General features: G+C 37.4%; 3 long non-coding RNA genes across 3 annotated transcripts; 1 reads left to right on the forward strand and 2 right to left on the reverse strand.

Annotated features, from left to right (window-relative positions):
* The first annotated feature begins 14151 nt into the window (after window positions 1-14151).
* On the forward strand, window positions 14152-16565 carry LOC125961617 (uncharacterized). Its single transcript, XR_007472513.1, has 2 exons — window positions 14152-14456; window positions 16001-16565. It is a non-coding gene; the product is annotated as an uncharacterized LOC125961617 (long non-coding RNA).
* Window positions 16117-20749, reverse strand: LOC125961598 (uncharacterized). The gene is made up of 3 exons (XR_007472480.1): window positions 20523-20749; window positions 19144-19331; window positions 16117-16830 (listed from the first exon to the last, which is right to left on the reverse strand). It is a non-coding gene; the product is annotated as an uncharacterized LOC125961598 (long non-coding RNA).
* Window positions 19334-20503, reverse strand: LOC125961601 (uncharacterized). The gene is made up of 2 exons (XR_007472491.1): window positions 20261-20503; window positions 19334-19705 (listed from the first exon to the last, which is right to left on the reverse strand). It is a non-coding gene; the product is annotated as an uncharacterized LOC125961601 (long non-coding RNA).
* Window positions 20750-20844: the final 95 nt, after the last annotated feature.

Raw genomic sequence — 20844 nt, forward strand, 5'->3', positions numbered from 1 at the left:
TTCTCCAGGATAGATCATATCTTGGGTCACAAATCAAGCCTTGGTAAATTTAAGGAAATTGAAATTGTATCAAGTATCTTTTCCGACCAAAACGCTATGAGACTAGACTTCAATTACAGGAAAAGATCTGTAAAAAATACAATCACATGGAGGCTAAACAGTGCACTACTTAATAACGAAGTGATCACTGAAGAAATCAAAGAGGAAATCAAAAAATACCTAGAAACAAATGACAATGGAGACACGATGACCCAAAACTTATGGGATGCAGCAAAAGCACTTCTAAGAGGGAAATTTATAGCAATACAATCCTACCTTAAGAAACAGGAAACATCTCGAATAAACAACCTAAACTTGCCTCTAAAGCAATTAGAGAAAGAAGAAGAAAAAAAACCCAAAGTTAGCAGAAGGACAGAAATCATAAAGATCAGATCAGAAATAAATGAAAAAGAAATGAAGGAAATGATAGCAAAGATCAATAAAACTGAAAGCTGGTTCTTTGAGAAGATAAACAAAATTGATAAACCATTAGCCAGACTCATCAAGAAAAAAAGGGAGAAGAGTCAAATCAATAGAATCAGAAATGAAAAAGGAGAAGTAATAACTGACACTGCAGAAATACAAAAGATCATGAGAGATTACTACAAGCAACTCTATGCCAATAAAATGGACAACATGGAAGAAGTGGACAAATTCTTAGAAATGCACAAGCTGCCAAGACTGAATCAGGAAAAAACAGAAAATATGAACAGACCAATCACAAGCACTGAAATTGAAACTGTGATTAAAAATCTTCCAACAATCAAAAACCCAGGACCAGATGGCTTCACAGGCGAATTCTATCAAACATTTAGAGAAGAGCTAACACCTATCCTTCTCAAACTCTTCCAAAATACAGCAGAGGGAGGAACACTCCCAAACTCCTTCTACGAGGCCACCATCACCCTGATACCAAAACCAGACAAGGATGTCACAAAGAAAGGAAACTACAGGCCAATATAACTGATGAACATAGATGCAAAAATCCTGAACAAAATACTAGCAAACACAATCCAACAGCACATTCAAAGGATCATACACCATGATCAAGTGGGGTTTATTCCAGGAATGCAAGGATTCTTCAATATATGCAAATCAATCAATGTGATACACCATATTAACAGATTGAAGGAGAAAAACCATATGGTCATCTCAATAGATGCAGAGAAAGCTTTCGACAAAATTCAACACCCATTTATGATAAAAACCCTGCAGAAAATAGGCATAGAGGGAACTTTCCTCAACATAATAAAGGCCATATATGACAAACCCACAGCCAACACCATACTCAATGGTGAAAAACTGAAAGAATTTCCACTAAGATCAGGAAAAAGACAAGGTTGCCCACTCCCACCACTCTTATTCAACATAATTTTGGAAGTTTTAGCCACAGCAATCAGAGAAGAAAAGGAAATAAAAGGAATCCAAATCGGAAAAGAAGAAGTAAAGCTGTCACTGTTTGCAGATGACATGATACTATACATAGAGAATCCTAAAGATGCTACCAGAAAACTACTAGAACTAATCAATGAATTTGGTAAAGTTGCAGGATACAAAATTAATGCACAGAAATCTCTTGCATTCCTATACACTAATGATGAAAAATCTGAAAGTGAAATCAAGAAAACACTCCCATTTACCATTGCAACAAAAAGAATAAAATATCTAGGAATAAACCTACCTAAGGAGACAAAAGACCTATATGAAGAAAATTATAAGACACTGATGTAAGAAATTACAGATGATACAAATAGATGGAGAGATATACCATGTTCTTGGATTGGAAGAATCAACATTGTGAAAATGACTCTACTACCCAAAGCAATCTACAGATTTAATGCAATCCCTATCAAACTATCACTGGCATTTTTCACAGAACTAGAAGTAAAAATTTCACAGTTTGTATGGAAACACAAAAGACCCCAAATAGCCAAAGCTACCTTGAGAACGAAAAACGGAGCTGGAGGAATCAGGCTACCTGAGTTCATACTCTACTACAAAGCTACAGTAATCAAGACAGCATGGTACTGGCACAAAAACAGAAAGATAGATCAATGGAACAGGATAGAAAGCCCAGAGATAAACCCACGCACATATGGTCACCTTATCTTTGATAAAGGAGGCAGGAATGTACAGTGGAGAAAGGACAGCCTCTTCAATAAGTGGTGCTGGGAAAACTGGACAGGTACATGTCAAAGTATGAGATTAGATCACTCCCTAACAGCATACATAAAAATAAGCTAAAAATGGATTAAAGACCTAAATGTAAGGCCAGACACTATCAAACTCTTAGAGGAAAACATAGGCAGGACACTCTATGACATAAATCACAGCAAGATCCTTTTTGACCCACCTCCTAGAGAAATGGAAATAAAAACAAAAATAAACAAATGGGACCTAATGAAACTTCAAAGCTTTTGCACAGCAAAGGAAACCATAAACAAGACCAAAAGACAACCCTCAGAATGGGGGAAAATAATTGCAAATGAAGCAAGTGACAAGGGATTAATGTCCAAAATTTATAAGAAGCTCATGCAGCTCAATAACAACAACAAAAAAAAACAACGAAATCCAAAAATGGGCAGAAGACCTAAATAGACAGTTCTCCAAAGAAGTTATACAGACTGCCAACAAACACATGAAAGAATGCTCAACATCATTAATCATTGGGGAAATGCAAATCAAAACTACAATGAGATATCATCTCACATCAGTCAGAAAGGCCATCATCAAAAAATCTTGAAACAATAAATGCTGGAGAGGGTGTGGAGAAAAGGGAACACTCTTGCACTGCTGGTGGGAATGTGAGTTGGTACAGCCACTGTGGAGAACAGTATGGAGGTTCCTTAAAAAACTACAAATAGAACTACCATATGACCCATCAATCCCACTCCTGGGCATACACCCTGAGAAAACCATAATTCAAAAAGAGTCATTTACCAAAATGTTCATTGCACCTCTATTTACAATAGCCAGGAGATGGAAACAACCTAAGTGTCCATAATCGGATGAATGGATAAAGAATATGTGGCACATATATACAGTGGAATATTACTCAGCCATAAAAAGAAATGAAATTCAGCTATTTGTAATGAGGTGCATAGACGTAGAGTCTGTCATACAGAGTGAAGTAAGTCAGAAAGAGAAAGACAAATACAGTATGTTAACACATATATATGGAATTTAAGAAAAAAAAATGTCATGAAAAACCTGGGGGTAAGACAGGAATAAAGACACAGACCTACTAGAGAATGAACTTGAGGATATGGGGAGGGAAGGGTAAGCTGTGACAAAGCGAGAGAGGCATGGACATATATACACTACCAAACGTAAAATAGATAGCTAGTGGGAAGCAGCCGCATAGCCCAGGGAGATCAGCTCGGTGCTTTGTGACCACCTAGAGAGGTGGGATAGGGAGGGTGGGAGGGAGGGAGACGCAAGAGGGAAGAGATATGGGAACATATGTATATGTATAACTGATTCACTTTGTTATAAAGCAGAAACTAACACACCATTGTAAAGCAATTATACTGCAATATAGATGTAAAAGAAAAAAAAAAAAGGAATACTTCTGTGTCAGTTTGACTTTTATTCCTCTGTCAGTACTTCACAGAGAGATTTCACCAAAAGTGCCTAAGCTTGCCATGGCTATTGTCGTGAAGAAAGTTTCTCTCTATTTCTAGTCACATCCACTTTTCCTTCTCCTGGGGGCTTAATGGATGATTGGGGGCAGGAAATAAATTTTAAACTAAAATATCAAAAACAAAAACAAAAAATACAATTGTTCAAGTGTTCTTTTTTTTTTTTTTACATCTTTATTGGAGTATAATTGCTTTACAATGGTGTGTTATTTTCCGCTTTATACCAAAGTGAATCAGTTATACATATACATATGTTCCCATATCTCTTCCCTCTTGCGTCTCCCTCCCTCCCACCTTCCCTATCCCACACCTCTAGGTGGTCACAAAGCACCGAGCTGATCTCCCTGTGCCATGCGGCTGCTTCCCACTAGCTATCTATTTTACGTTTGGTAGTGTATATATGTCCATGCCATTCACTTTGTCATGGCTTACCATTCCCCCTCCCCATATCCTCAAGTTCATTCTCTAGTAGGTCTGTGTCTTTATTCCTGTCTTACCCCTAGGTTCTTCATGACATGATTTTTCTTAAATTCCATATATATGAGTTAGCATACGGTATTTGTCTTTCTCTTTCCGACTTACTTCACTCTGTATGACAGACTCTAGGTCCATCCACCTCATTACGAATAGCTCAATTTCGTTTCTTTTTATGGCTGAGTAATATTCCACTGTATATATGTGCAATATATTCTTTATCCATTCATCCGATGATGGACACTTAACGTTGTTTCCATCTCCTGGCTATTGTAAATAGAGGTGCAATGAACATTTTGGTACATGACTCTTTTTGAATTATGGTTTTCTCAGGGTGTATGCCCAGGAGTGGGATTGCTGGGTCATATGGTAGTTCTATTCGTAGTTTTTTAAGGAACCTCCATACTGTTCTCCACAGTGGCTGTACCAATTCACATTCCCACCAGCAGTGCAAGAGTGTTCCCTTTTCTCCACACCCTCTCCAGCATTTTTTGTTTCTAGATTTTTTGATGATGGCCATTCTGACTGGTGTGAGATGTGTAATACCAAGAATGAACTGCAATGTAAACTATGTCATGTAAACAGATGTAAACTATGGACTCTGAATGATTATGATGTGTTAGTGTACGTTAAACAGGTGTAATAAATGAACCACTCTGGTCGGGGGATGCTGATAATAGAGGAGGCTATGCATGTGCAGGGGCAGTGAGTATAAGGGAAATTCCTGTACCTTCCCCACAATTTTGCTGTGAACCTCAAACTGCTCTTTTAAAAAGTATAAATAAATAATAAAAGAGAAATCATATCTTTCAAGAACAAAGAAGTGGGGGAAGAAGGGGTACGTCTCCGTCAGAGAATTATTAGCACTACTTTCCCTTCTACTTAGGGCTCTAAGGCATTAGGGCCATATGCTACAAACAACGTTCAAACCAAAATAACAAATGGAAGATTACCACTACTAAGATGAGAAAATGAATGTGTTGAGATGGGGCAGGGTGCTGAATATATCTACTTCCTTTCCCTGATGGTTCAAAACACTGCTAACTCCCTGCCACATCCTGGTAGAGAGGCTGGATTCACACACTTTCCAAACCGTAAAATCTAGAAATACATATTCCAACAAAACCTTAACTAGATATAAAATTACTCTACAATCAAGCAAATTGGAGGTAGTATGGAATTCATTTTTAAATTGGCTGTTGGCTGAATATAAAAATCAGCAGTTTAAAGGCCCAGAATAATTTTCAGCAACTAAGGTTTACGCATAACTTAAGAAACTCATTAGCTTCTTAAATTCTGAAATTTTCAGAGCCTGTGAAAGCAGTATAGCCTGGCTATATATTTCAACCAACACTCAAATCACGTAACACCAGGTAGCATCAGAAAATTTTTTAAGAAATTGATAAAATGCCTCAGCTGCCTGCTGGAGCAGAGGGAGGAAACAGAGCAGAAAAAAACAAAAGACAAATACAACCAATAACAAAAGCAGTCATCTCACAAACTTTTAGCTGAAGGCCTCCCTCCAGATTCTTCCATGATTTCCTCCTTTACCTGATTCCTTTTAGATGTAAACATTTATATGGTGATCCTACGGTAAAGTTTTATGTGAGTCACCAGTTTGTTCTATATGTCAGACAACCTAGTGCCTTCCACATATTGTTCTCCTGTAACTCAGAGCAGAACAAGACAGGAAACCTGTACTCTCTCAGAGACAAGACTGCCAACATAGGCCAACTTCCTGAGAAGATGAGGGTTCCCATCTTTTTAATTTGCTGGTAAATTATTGTAAAGGCAGACTTATTTTGTTCTTTGTTTGTTTTGACGGGACACCTAAGTCAGCTTGAAATTACCTTTGATTTCAAACTCAAGACTAAACTTTATCAGACAGAACAGGAATCTGCCCAGTTCTGCCACTTGCTAACCAGGTAACATTGGGAAAGTAACAGTAACTGAGTGTTTGCTACTAAAGCACCGTTCAAACTGCTTTACTTAGATTCATCCATTTAATCCTCAAAAAGACCCTTTGAGGTGAGCCCCAAGGAGACAAAGTAACTGTGTGAGAGAACAAGTAACCCACTCAAGATCACAGAGCTAGTAAGACAAAGAACTAGGATTAAACCAAGGTAACCTTTTTGCCAGAGCCTATACTCTTAACCACTTTACTGGTGGGTTTAAAAGTTTTTTAATGTAACCCACTATAAGAAATATGTTCTACAGGGCTTCCTTGGTGGCGCAGTGTTTGAGAGTCTGCCTGCCGATGCAGGGGACACGGGTTCGTGCCCTGGTCTGGGAAGATCCGACATGCCGCGGAGCGGCTAGGCCCGTGAGCCATGGCCGCTGAGCCTGCGTGTCCGGAGCCTGTGCTCCGCAAGGGGAGAGGCCACAACTGTGAGAGGCCCGCGTACCGCAAGAAAAAAAAAAAAAAAAAGAAATATGTTCTACAACACAACCCAATACATATGTATTTTATCAATTAAGACTCACCTGTAACTTGAGAGTCTTTGTTATATGTATAACTGAAACCAAATTTTATGAAAATATACTTATTCATTTTATGCAGTACACTGGTATTTTTCTACTGTATTTTATTGTTTAAAATTCCTTGTCGGGGCTTCCCTGGTGGCGCAGTGGTTGGGAGTCTGCCTGTCGATGCAGGGGACACGGGTTCAGGCCTTGGTCCGGGAGGATCCCACATGCCGCGGAGCGGCTGGGCCCGTGAGCCATGGCTGCTGAGCCTGTGCTCCACAACGGGAGAGGCCCATGTACGCAAAAAAAAAAAAAAAAATTCCTTGTCAATCCTCACCAAACTGATTTCAATTTCCACTGAGACTCATGACCTGAACTTTGAAAAACAAGGTACCACATTTCTTTTTACCACCATGGGAATTTTGTGAGGATTAAATATGATAATGTGTACAAAACCTTTAGCACAATGCCTGACACAGACTGTGCACCCAGTGCATGATAGTGATTATTACTGATCTTGTAAATTAGCAGTAAGTAAGGGAGGCAAGGACACTTAGGGGGAAAACCTGACTGGAGTATAGGTGAATTTATGGCCTGTTGGCATCTTTCCCGGGCAGTGAGATAGGGAATTTCCCCAGTATTTTCAATTTATATTGTAATGGAAATCCACATTTAGAAAGAGACCTGGCTTGTAGCTAACTCTGATTTCCTCTTCTTCACTATAAAGGGCAAATTACAAGTTGCTGTGCCTCTCTGCTGGAACCCTCAGTAAACCCAATTTTTTCATTTATGTTCCCATCCCACACTACTCTGGACACTATGAGCTTTACGAAATTGGTCTTCAGCTGGGGAGGTACACTCATTTCCTATTGATGCTTTATTAATTACCACTACCTTAGTGCCTTAAAACAACACAAACTTATTATCTTACAATTCTAGGGCTCACAAATCTGAACCAGATCTTACTGGGCTAAAAGCCTTTCTGCTGGCTCTAGGAGACAATCCCTTTATGTTTTCCAGCTTCTTTTTAGATGCCAGTATTCCTTGGCTCTTCTTCCATCTTCATAGCCTGAACAGCACATTGACTCCTTCTCACATCAAATCACTCTAACTCTGACACGGATTCTTCTTCCCTGAATCTTCTGCCTTCGTCTTCCGTCTATAAAGGATCCTTGTGATTATACTGGGTCTACCTGATAATCCAGAATAAGTTCCCTATTTTAATATCTTTGATTTAATCACATCGGCAAAGTCCCTTTTGCCATGTAAGGTAATATTCAGAGGCTCTGGTGATTAGGATGTGGACATTTGGAGGGGCAAGAGGGTCAACTATTCTGCCCAACACAGGAGACAAACCTTACAAAATAGCAAATAAGATTTAACAACAACAACAATAACACATAACATTTATTGAACATTTACCATACAGTAGGCGTTGTGCTGAGTGCTTTACTTGCTAACTCATTTCCTTGTTGAGAAACCAAGGCTCCAAAAGATCAGAGAGTGTCAAGCCTAGGTGTGCCTGACTTCAAAGGTCATGCTCTCAACCACTTGACTACATAGTTAGGTACTAGATGTGTGTACAGTTAGTGGTTTGCAACTTCTCCCCAGCAAGTACTCCTTTTTCTCTTTCCCCGCAAGAACCATATTTTGAAAAATTCTGTATGTTAATTTTTTTCATTAACCAAAGATAATTGTAACAGCTGATAGCTTTGAGCTAACCTCTTTGCCTCTTTGGATTTATATAGTTCCAGCCAAATAATGCAACTTAATATTTTATTTAACATATTTTGGTATCATTTTGGGATATTGAAGCATAACCCACTTTGTAGATGCCTAGGAGTTCAGAGAAGAAGGAAATCAATGGGGGTGGGTGGAGCAGTCAGAAGAAATAGGGTCTGACTTCAGTCTCAAAGAAGCAGAAATTTCAGATAGACTAGAGAAGAGAGAAGATCATGAATGAGAAGTGAGAACAAGTACCTGTAGGAATGAGACATAGGGAGCTTGTTAGGAGAACTGGAAAAAAGAAATTAAAGAAGAATAAATAAAACATTGAGGCTTTGAAAGATAGGTAAATAAAGTTAAATTTAACCAGACAGGAAAATGCAGAAGCTGGAAAATTTCTGAGCAGGAGCCCTTGGGCTTGGGGAGATTAATCGGCTAGAACAAAGAGCATGAAAGGAGGAAGTGAGAGACTGGCAATTGTAATTCACCTTCCAGGAGGGAAATTGGTGGCTGGGAGGCATAGAGAGGAGTAGAGACTAACTTTTCACTATACCCCTTTTGATTCTTCTAAATTTTATACAATGTACATGTATGAACTAATGTAATATATAGATACACATATGTAATATATATAATGTATAAGTAACATATAGAAGCAGACATGTATGTAAGACTATCATTACTGACCCAAAATACCATATAATAAAACTACACGTCTACTTTTAGCACACTTAAGAATTAAGGATAAACCACTCCTCAGTTGTACTCTGCACCCTGCAACGCCTGCCCTGAGTAGAGCAACTTCAGCGATTTTCTCATTGGTTTAAAAAATTGATCCTTTAGTCTCTGTCTACCTACCTCATCCTAAGCATCAACTCCAGGTTGGGCTGGTGCCCAAGCAATTATATATTGCTCTTACATGTTTGCCCAACTTGAACGAGAACCTACTTCAGAACTGACTCAGACATCTCACAGGATGTTGTCATTCACCCCCAGGATCAATGATCAATAAGGTCTATTCCTCCTGACCCAGCTCAAGGTCCTGACTCAGACAATGCCTGCTAGCTGGCCTCATCCCCACACCCTAGGCTCCACTTCATCACCAGTGTATTGGCATCAATATTTATCTTTTCAAAGGAAATTTTTTATCTCATAAATCAATAGGTATCCTGTTGCTATCAGTTGTTTTGTTTTTAAGAGCTAATTAATGAAATAACTTCATCAACGATTTTGTGGGAAGATGTTGAACCTTTGTACTTTCTGAATAATCTATGTTTTATTTGTAGTGTTAGAAAGCTCAACAGTGAAAGCAAGTACCCCATAATGCCTAGGCACACAACCTGCTGCATTAGTGCTCTAAGCAGTAACTGAGACAAATGGAGGACTATAGAATTATTCTAATGTTTTGAGGTTTAGGGAGAGTTGCATTAGAAAACAATTCCTTAATCATTCTGTGACTTCATTACATTCAAAGCCATAGTGGCTAGCTCTTATAGTTTAGAAGTTATACATGAAGATTACATAAATAAATACAAGATACAGCAGGCAGAGGAGAGAGATAATAAACCAAAACTGACTGACACAGCTAGATCCTAAAAGCCAGTTTGGTTACTCTTTGAACATTATTTTGCAATTTTCATGTGTAAGATAACATGCTATATTGTACGAATGAAAGTGTTACATCTAATTATTTGATCTGCCTGTCTTATGTTAGTCAGTGGAGAAATATTTATTGAGCTCCACACAGATGAGTAATTTTAGAAACCATGTTAGTAGGGAAACATCCAAGGGTGGAATAAGTGCTAAGCCTCTAAAAACTGTTCTCTCTTTTCTTAAAACTCCTGGGAGGCAGGAAATACCCTGTGTTTTTCTATATGTGCCTTGTCCAGTGTTCACCCTCAAATGACACTAAACTAGAACAAAGAAAACCTTAAAGAAGAGCCATGATTCAAAACTAAAATTAATTAGTATGTCACAGTTCATAAAGTACTTCCCTTACGGATGAGGAAAGCAAGTTTCAGTAAGGATAAGCAATGCAGGTACTAAAATAGAGACTGGGGTTAAAACCAAACATGATCCTGTTAACGTGTTTTTATATGTGTGATTAAGGCCAAGCCTTTGCCCATCTACCCACAAATTATAGATAAGATGTTACAAACTCATATTATGGAACCTGACTCTTAAAACATTTTATTGCCCAGAGTGTAGTGAGGTACACACTTCATTCACCATGCTATTGCTTCTTTGAAATGTGCAGACCCACCAGTTGTCCTGGTGGGACATGGTTCTCATTCTTGGATTTTGTAGCCCTCTCTAAAATGTACCAAAAACTCTCTGGAAACAGCTAAAAATCATTCTCTCCTTTGAACTGACCTTCAGATCACCTCTTTCTGTAAGTTTTTCTCAATCATTTACACTCTACAAAATAATAGTGATTAAATTCCTCATTCACTAACTCTCTGGTAACCTCCATACTGCAGCATGAATATAATTGAACCTCTTTACTGTGTTTCTGTTAAATATCTGTGTGCATAAACATATGTACACTCTGCTACATCTCCAATGATAGCTTCTTAATAACTGAGATATTTCAGTCATTTAATTCAGATGTATGCACCATTTGAGTACTCACTAAATAAAAATATATACAATACTTTTATTCTAATAAGTTCATTACCTCATCACAAAGCAAATATAAAGAAAGCTGCAAATTTATGATATTCGGCTCTGACTTTTACATGTATAGGTCCTGGTTTTACTGTGATTCTAGGATACTATATCATGTACCTCATTAATAAGGGCCCTCTGATAAACCTGAAATAAACCATCTGGTTTACTCCCAGTTCTATCACCTTTTACTTGTAATACTTGAAGCTAGTCAATCTACTCTTAGACTTAGTTTTCCCATCTTTAAAATGGTAATTGTTGGGAAGAACACTTACCACCATCTCCTCATTCCAGGTATTTTCTTCCAGGAGGAGTTCTTTCACTGGAATAATATACCCAGGCTCTCGCTGTACCATCCATTCCCCTTCCCTCATCAGGCCAGTACTCCTTCCTAGGGGAAGAGAAGTATCTTACCTGACTTGTAGGTTTGGTAACATAGTAGCTCATCTTTTTTTCTTCCCTTTCTCTTTGGAATCTTCCTGCCTTTATAATATCATTTATTAGCCCCATCATATCTCAATAGAGATAATAATTACAACACAAGCTTGTCTTAATGATATTGTATTTGGTAGAATGTAAAACATTTTTATGTGTGAGAAGTTACTATTTCAACTTTAATACTTCTTTCATCTATTTATTTCATAATAAGTTTTTAAAGAAGATTGATATATTCATTCAATCAGATGACTAAGTTTTCACTAAATCTACTAAAAGGAATAAACTTAAGTTAATACCTAATTATGCTTGAAATAAGATATCTTCCATCCAACATATTCAGTTGTATATGCCTTCTTTAATAATATTTTAATTTTCTAAATAGGTGAAAGAAAATACTACTGCTATTTAGACTACAGTCTAAGAGTTTAGAGATTCAGTTTAGATTCAGAGAGTTATCAGAATATTGGCTGCAAATATTTTTTAAAATCCTGTACTTTTGTCATAATTTTACCTTTGTGAACTATAATGATTTTTAAACATGAACTTGTAACTTTGATAAAACAAAAACTTGAAATGAGCACATTAGAGAATTCTGCACACTTTTCACCCAAGAATTGCAGTCTTCTACTGGCCATAACACCCTTCCACAGTCTAAGGTGATAGTAGGTGTATTATTATCACTTTCATTGTCCTAGGCACTGTTGAACAAAACAGATATGGCCCATGTCTGCATAGAGATCACATTTGAAACAACAGCGTGGCTACACAGTTTTTAAGTCATTTTTCACTAATTCATAACCCAGCTTTGACAATCATAAAGTTGATAATTCTCACTTAGACTAAAATTGGCAAGGCCCAAATATTTTACTTTGAGAAAGAAAACTAATACTTATTGGGTATAATCTTATGCACATTATCCTGTTTAATTCTCCTAACAGCCTTAAGAAAAGTATTATTTTCACTATTTAATAGATGAAGGAAATGAGACTCACTGAGATTACAAAATACCAAAGAGGTCATGCACATAGATTAATGAAGAAGGAGACTTTTAACTCCATTGGGTGCCAAAGCCCCATATTTTTCTTCTAGAATCAGATCAGTTATTGCCAATTATATTCCAATTCCAAGTTGTTATTATAATAAGGAAGATTTCTAAACGACAAAAATGATGTATATAAAGACTTAAATCATCATGATGTATATAAAGACTTTAGTCATCACTTTTGTAGACAGCAGTGTAGAGCTTATTTATTCTGTAGATAGCAATGTAGAGCTTGTGTCCCATACTACATACCAAAGAGCGATTCACATCATAGACAGTCAATAAATGCCGAATTAAAATGTTCATATGTAAAAGAAAAAGCAAATTATAGCCAATGGAGTTAGTTCCATAAAGTTTAAATTATTCCTAACAGACACTATTATTAAAGAGACACATCAACACTTTAAGATCGCTCGACTTAACTTCTTTAAAAGATATCCTTGCTCACGTATAAAATAACTCTTCATATAAAAGTGTGCTGAGTGGTGCCAAATCATTCACACTCCATCTCTCAGTACTCTATTACTTCATGAGAACAGTTGAACTGATTCAGAATATAGCAATATAATTTCCTTTGTTCAATTGCTGGCTATGCCTCTTAAGAGCTGTGGGACCTTACACAAGTAATTAACATCTCTGTGCCTCAGTTTCTACATCTGCAAAGTTAGAGTGATAATAGCATCTATTGCATAGTGTTGGTGTACTAAGTGATTTACTCTATGGAAATTGCTTAGAAGAGTCCCTGACACGTAGCAAGCATTATATAAGTGTTAGGTTGTTGTTTGTTTTTTTTTAATTAATTAATTAATTAATTTATTGGCTGCATTGTGCCTTCGTTGCTGTGCGTGGTCTTTCTCTAGTTGCGGCGAGAGGCAGCTACTCTTTGTTGCGGTGTGTGGGCTTCTCATTGCGGTGGCTTCTCTTTGCTGTGGAGCACAGGCTCTAGGCACGTGGGCTGCAGTAGTTGTGGCACGCGGGCTCAGTAGTTGTGGCTTGCAGGCTCTAGAGAGCTGGCTCAGTAGTTGTAGTGCACGAGCTTAGTTGCTCCGCAGCATATGGGATCTTCCCGCACCAGGGCTTGAACCCGTGCCCCCTGCATTCACAGGCGGATTCTTAACCTATAAGTCTTAGTTATTATTGCTGTTGTCGATATTGTTGTTGTTGTTGCTGTTTTAGAAATTCAGTACCTCATGTCCATATCCCCATAATCCACAAAGGACTTGAAGGGTGATATTATGGCCAACCAGAATCTCTTCCTCAGGAGTTCTGGGCTATGAAAAAGAACCTACACCATAGCTAAGTCCCTAGAGAAGTTAGAGGAGCCAGTTGTTTAACTGAAATGCAGACAGTGAGGGCTCCAGGCTGGGTAATAACTGCTCTATGAATCTGCCAATGTCCTCTATCCAAAGACCACCAGGGACACATCTGCAGTTCTATAAATCTGGGTTTACTGACTCATTGCAAGCAGGAGTTATGTGTACCATGAGGAATCAGGACATCTCAGTAAGGATGTTAGAAATAATTTATTACAGGATTTGGACTTCTTGTAGGTGATTCTGAGGAGCATTCAAGGAAAACGGGTATCTTCCCTGCATTGGATGCTGTCTGGAAGCAGGAGTGATTCTCTGATCAGGTATCTTAATAATTTATATCTAGACAGTGAGAATAATGAAATTGAGATAAAGCTATAATTGGTAAAGAAGAAGCAGGCACTTATTATTAGCCAGTAAAGGGCAATGTTTGATCATTTTTGTGGTTTGAACAATGTTTTTACCTCTGTCTGTTCAAACATGATAATGAAGTGGTCTTATTTTTTCTTGCTCCACTACAGTGACAAAATAATCCTGTCTGAGGTTGATGTTCTATGGAAGTGTTTATATTGAACAGGAGAATGCCACAGATTCACTGGGAGTGCCAGGCCAGCTCCCAGCTAATAAGGGCTGCTTTTCTCTTTCTTAAACTAGGTAAGAATGTTTTGCTTGAAGGGCAGAGCTGGCCAGGAGAATAACTATTATTATTATTATTTACATAGATTGACAGGTTTATAACTTATAAAGTCTTTTATATTCATTGTATAACTTGAGTCTCTCAGAACAATCCTGGGAGACAGGTAGGCTATAGGGCCTCCACATCACACGACTCTAGGGGGCCCATTCATAATGTATTCCACGTGAATGGCACCTCCCCAGTGTGAACAGTGTCCTTGGCAGGAGTTGTGCAACAAGGTTTCCCTGGCAGGGCAGACATTTCTATTCCTTTTTACAATTATAAAAATTAAGTCAAAGAAGCTTCCTGAGTGTTCCTTAATTCCCAATAAACCTTCGAGTTCTCTCTGGCAACCTGTTCAGCTGCTGACATTGGATCCCTGCTTCAATCATGTTTCCGATTCCAAATTGCACCAGCCGGCGCTGTTATGACCTAGACCAGTGGTCCCCAACCTTTTTGGCACCAGGGACCGGTTTTGTGAAAGACAATTTTTCCCCGGACTGGGTGGGGGGGATGGCGAGCAATGGGGAGCGATGTGGAGCAGCAGATGAAGCTCTGCTCGCTTGCCAGCCGCTCACCTCCTGCTGCGCGGCCCAGTTCCTAACAGGCCTGTGCACCGGTACCAGTCTGCGGCCCGGGGGTTGGGGACTCCTGAACTAGACTATATTGGCTACTACAATAAGAAAAGCTCTGCCTTCTTCCACAACTTTGTCTATGCTTGCCCAAAAAAGGATACTAAAAAGGGTATTGAACTTATAATCTCTTTCATATAGCCACTGCCTAAAGTAGAAAAAAAAAAAAAGTGTGTCTTTGTCTCTGAGTGTGTGTGTGTGTATTGCCTAAAAAATATATCTTAGTATATTTTGCTAACAAGCTAGGAGTGACAGCTGGAGAAAATGATTTTGAGTTCTGAAGACATTTGAAAAAGCAAAATATCCTGCTTAATTCAGGAGCTAAAATTTTTAAATGCAGACTGAGCTACTGGTAACACATCTTTCCACACTCTTGGAAACCTGCCAAGTAAAATGTCAAAAGAAAATGGAATTTCCCATGAAATGTCCCTTAATAATAAATTTTTGTCCATCACTGTCTTTTTGTAGCTGGGAAATTCCCTCTTGCTACTAAATTCCTCTCCTGAGACATCATATAAAGTGAAACTGAAAATGTAATACCCTAGTGATACAGCAAGCAGTTCCCAGAAAGAATATGAGCTTTAATTCAAACAGATTTGTGCAGGAATCATGTCTCTGTAGTTTAAAAACTCTATGACTTTGGGCAGTTTGCCTTACCTCTCTTCATTAAATTACCATGCAGGTTTCTTTCCCCTAATTTCTGAGTGTGCCCTGGACTTCTCTACCAGAACATTTATCACACTCTACTGTAATTGTATGGTTAGGTTCTATCTGCCTTAGAACACTAAAAGCATTTTAAGGACAGAGACCATGTGTCTTTTGTTATCCCTGTATTTCCAGCACCTAGCATTATGGCATATAATATTTTTAAAATTTATTTGTTGTCTTAGGGAAGGTGAACTGGAGATCTGAAGAATCAGGAAGCCTTACTTCTCATTTACATACCTTTTTATAATTCTTGTGGTTCTTTGTTATGGCAGTCCCTGGAAACTAATACACCCAGGTACAACTTTTTAAAACTTTTTATTTGGAGATAATAATAGACTCACAGGAAGTTGTAAAAATAATACAGAGAGGTCCCACATATCCTTCACTCATTTTCCCCCAATGGTTACCAGATGCTTTCAGACCAAAAAATAGAAAAAATTAGAATATGAGATGTTTTTAATTCTTGCATTTGTACTTTTTTAAGTGGTTTATTTTTCAACTTTTCTGTCTTGTTTCTAATTTTAAAGACTATGAGATATATCCCCTCTTTTTTTGGATTTCCTTCCCATTTAGGTCACCACAGAGCATTGAGTAGAGTTCCTTGAGCTATATACAGTAGGTGCTCATTAGTTATCTATTTTATACATAGTAGCAATAGTGTATATATGTCAATCCCAATCTCCCAATTCATCCCACCCCCCCCACTTCCTCCCTTGGTGTCCATACGTTTGTTCTCTACATCTGTGTCTCTATTTCTGCTTTGCAAATAAGATCATCTATACCATTTTTCTAGATTCCACGTATAAACGTTAATATATGATATTTGTTTTTCTCTTTCCGACTTACTTCACTCTTTATGACAGTCTCTGGCTCCATCCACGTCTCTACAAATGACCCAATTTCATTCCTTTTTATGGCTGAATAATATTCCATTGTATATATATACCACATCTTCTTTATCCATTCCTCTGTCCATGGACATTATATGTATACATAAAGCTGATTCACTTTGCTGTACAGTAGAAATTAACACATTGTAAAGCAACTATACTACAATAAAAATTAATTTAAAAAATAAAATTAGAAAAATAAATAAATAAGAACTTACAGGAATAAAAGGCATTGAAGTTAAAAAAACAAGCAAAACAAAAAAACAGACTATGAGAGATTTCAAGCATGCCATTTCAAGCTACCATGTCCCTAAAATAGCACATGCAGATATAAATAACCTTTATTCTCAGTAAATGGAAAATATGACTTAATATGACTCTACAGAATTTTGAATAGATGAATTCAACATATAGGTGTGAAGCTTGTTTTTTAGCCTAATTTGCATAATTATTCTCATGTTCTTTGCTTCTCATTTAGTTGATGTGGTTTATCATTAGTATTCTTTAGGTTTCCTGTCATTAGCCATTCATTATGGGCATTAATTAAACAATGTACATATCACTAAGAATACATATTTTTAAGCTGTATAATAGTGAAACTATAATGAAAGCTAAAGGTTTGAGGTTGTGATAAACAAATTGAAGCCAGATATTTAGAAGGTCTGCAATAAAAAGAATCTTAGCATTTAAATGAGTTTAGAAGCACTGAAATACAGGAATCAGCAGATCAACATTATACTATCTATCTCGAAAAGAAATGAAAGAAGGTGTGTGGAGAAACAGCACTCTCATTTGTCTGCAGAAAAAGAAAACTGGAACAACCTCAGTGAAGGTCAATTCAACAATACAAACCAAAATTACAAATGAACATAACTCTTTTGTCCAGCAGTTCAGCTTCTAGGGCATATATATGGATACACTTGCACATGTATGAAATGACATATGTAATGATTACTTATTGCAGCATAATTTGTAATAGTAAATATGTGGAAAACAGCTAAGTGTCCACCAATGAGGGGTAAATTATGGCATATCTATCATTAAAAAAAAAAAATGAGAAAGCTTTTTATGCATTTGTATGGAAAGATATCTGAAATAGATTACTAAGTGAAAGACAAGCAAGGTGAACAGGTATATACTGTAATACTAATTAAATAAAAGTAAGAGACATAATATACACCCACATATATTATTTATTTTGTATTTAAACCTATTAACCTTTTATTGGAGTATAACATATATATATATATACACAGAAAAGTGCACATTGTGTAACCTCAAAGAATTTTCATAACTGAACATACCCATGTAACTGGCACCAAGAGTCTAGGTCCTAGATCAAGAAACAGAACATTTCTATCACCCCAGAGGCCTCATCATGTCCCTTCTAGTCACTATGACCACTCTACAAGAGTAGACATTATCCTGATTTCTAAAAGCATAGGCTAGTTTTGCTTATTTCTGTACTTAATAGGAATTGACTCATAAAATGTATACTCTTCTGTGTCTAGCTTTTTCGTCCAGTATTGTATTTGTGCAATTCATCAATATTGCACACTGCTCAATATCATTGCTGTTTAGTATTCCACTGTTTAAATGGGCCACGAATCACTTATCCATTCTAGTATTTATGGATATTTGGGTAATTTCCAGTTTGAAGCTATTATAAATAGCACTACTATGAACTTTCTAGTATATGCATATGCATGTCCATATACCTAGGCAAGGAATTGCTGAGGATCCGCATATCTGCAATTTTAATAGTACTGCCATACAGTTTGCAAAATTGATTGTACCAATTGACACTCCCACCAGCAATGTACAAGAGTTCCAATTGTTACAAAACCTCACCCACACTTGCTATATTCTGTCTTTTTAATTTTAGTTATTCTTGTATTTGTGTAGTGATATTGCACTGTGGTTTTAACTTGTAGTTCTCTAATGACTGATGATGTCGAGCACCTTTTCACATTCATTTGCTATTTGCTATTTAGATATACCCTTGTGTGAAGTATCTAGGTGTTTTGCCTAATTTTCTATTGAATTATCTGTCTGTTACACTTTTAAACTTTGAACCAAGTGAATACTAATTTTTAAAAATTTTAAAGTAATGCAATTAAAAATATAAATAAATTTTATAGTGCTCTATGCTGCATGTTCTCTCCTTCGAGATTTATAATATACTAGTATTTCAGAAGCTCTAAAAAGTCTTAAAATTTTCACCACCACAGAACAGTTGGAGAAACACTGTTTCCATTCTTGTCTAATTTTTACTTTTCATGGAATTAATAATTGCTTCCTTTTTTTACTTGCTTATATTTTTTAAGTTCTCTCTCGAATTTTATCATGTATTTCATTAGATCTATCAAACATCTATCAATATAACTACCCAAATACTCAAAATTAGTAATCTAAATAAATTCAATTACACTAACCAGTCTTTCTTCTTGGAGTCTGCCATCTTCCTTCTCCGGTGAAAACGATTGCTCTCTAATTCTGCCACATATCTTTCACCCTGGCATTTCCCTTCACATTCTCCTGGTCCTTTTTTCTGGATCCCATGTCTTTCTCTTTCTTGTCTTGCTCTCATGTTTTGTTGGAGCACATCCTCTAGTAACTTGCCCTAAAAAAAAAAAAAAGGTGGATGGATGGATGGAAAATAAATGTTTTCATCCTTGTATATGTGAAAATGTTTTTATTCTATTCTTACACTTGATGGATAGTTTGACTATAGGATTCTAGGTTGGAAGTTATTGTCTTACAAAACTTGAAATTTCACTGTAGTGTTTTAGCATAAAAGTGTTATTGTTGAGAAACCCAATGCCATTCTAATTCCCATCCATTTATTCCTGCGGCTTCCCTCTGAAAATTTTTAGAATCTTCTCTTTATTCTTAGTGTTCTGATCTTTTTAATGGTGTGCTTTAACATAGGTCCTTTTTCAGTCACTGTGGGTAGCTGGTGGGTCCTTTAAATATGAAGATCTTTGTCTTTTGGTCCTGGAAAAAATTCTTGAATTATTATTTTGATCATTTCCTCCCTTCTTAATTTTTGTTCTCTTTCTCTAGAATTCTGTTTGTAAACTGACTGGATGAATGAATGAATGGGAAAAGTTTTCTGAGCACTTTTTGTAGCAAAAAGCTTATTAAGGAATGAACCACAGATTATCAGACCATATCTTTAAAGCTAAGTATTTTATTTTAAATTATCAAATTTTAAAACACACTCTTTCATTACAGCTTCCATTTATTGTAAAATGTAACACTGCTACTCTCATTTCAGGCAATACAAAAATACAGGATGCACTGATTTTCTGTAGGCAGAAATCCCTGATTGAAGTCAGGCATTCCCTATTACTTTTGCTTTAGAATTCATTAAATGCCTAGCATGGACTTGGTATTGTGTATAATATTTGCACCACGGTTTGCAAAATAGTCATTTCAGGTGTAGAAAAGTGTTTGTTTAAGGTAAAAAGATCTTTGCAGTCTTTTTTGGTTGGCATTAAACACAGCATTCTTCCCAGATCTATAAGAAAGAAATGTTTGCAGTCTTACCTGGAATCAAGGGAGGGACTCTCTCAAGGTTACTTTTCAATCTCTGTCTGTAATTATGGACGTCAGGAGAGAAAAAAAAAGAGAGAAGAATACGTACGTCCCTAGTAGAGAAGCACTCAACAGGAACTAAACATCTGAACGTTTAGACAGGATTAAGCTCTGACAGGGCTTATCAACCACCCCCACACGACTGAAGTAGTTGCAAGTGAGGTTAGACTGGAGTCCAGATAAGCAAGTGAATCTACACCCCTACCTGACTCACCGGGCTGAGAAGTGCGGAGCCCTAGTAAGTCACCACCGCACGTCCTCAAAGGGCTTTCCGCGCAGGCGCGGAGTCAGGAACTGGCAGCTGCCACACCCGCCCCGCTACCTCTGTCTGGTGTTTGGCGACTCCCGGAAGACGCGCCGATGGGACCAGAGGACATTCCTCCTGGGTGGGAGGGTCCGCTGACTGGGTGTGAAGCTGCGGAGAGGCAATTTCCCCAAAAGAAAACCTTTCCAACCTTGTGGGTTGGGGGGAGAGAAGACAAATTGAGCGCCCCTGGCTCACTTCCCTACTTCGAAGCCCCCGCCCGAGCCCCGCC

This window comes from Orcinus orca, chromosome 17 (genome assembly GCF_937001465.1).
Source record: "Orcinus orca chromosome 17, mOrcOrc1.1, whole genome shotgun sequence".
Lineage (NCBI taxonomy): Eukaryota > Metazoa > Chordata > Mammalia > Artiodactyla > Delphinidae > Orcinus > Orcinus orca.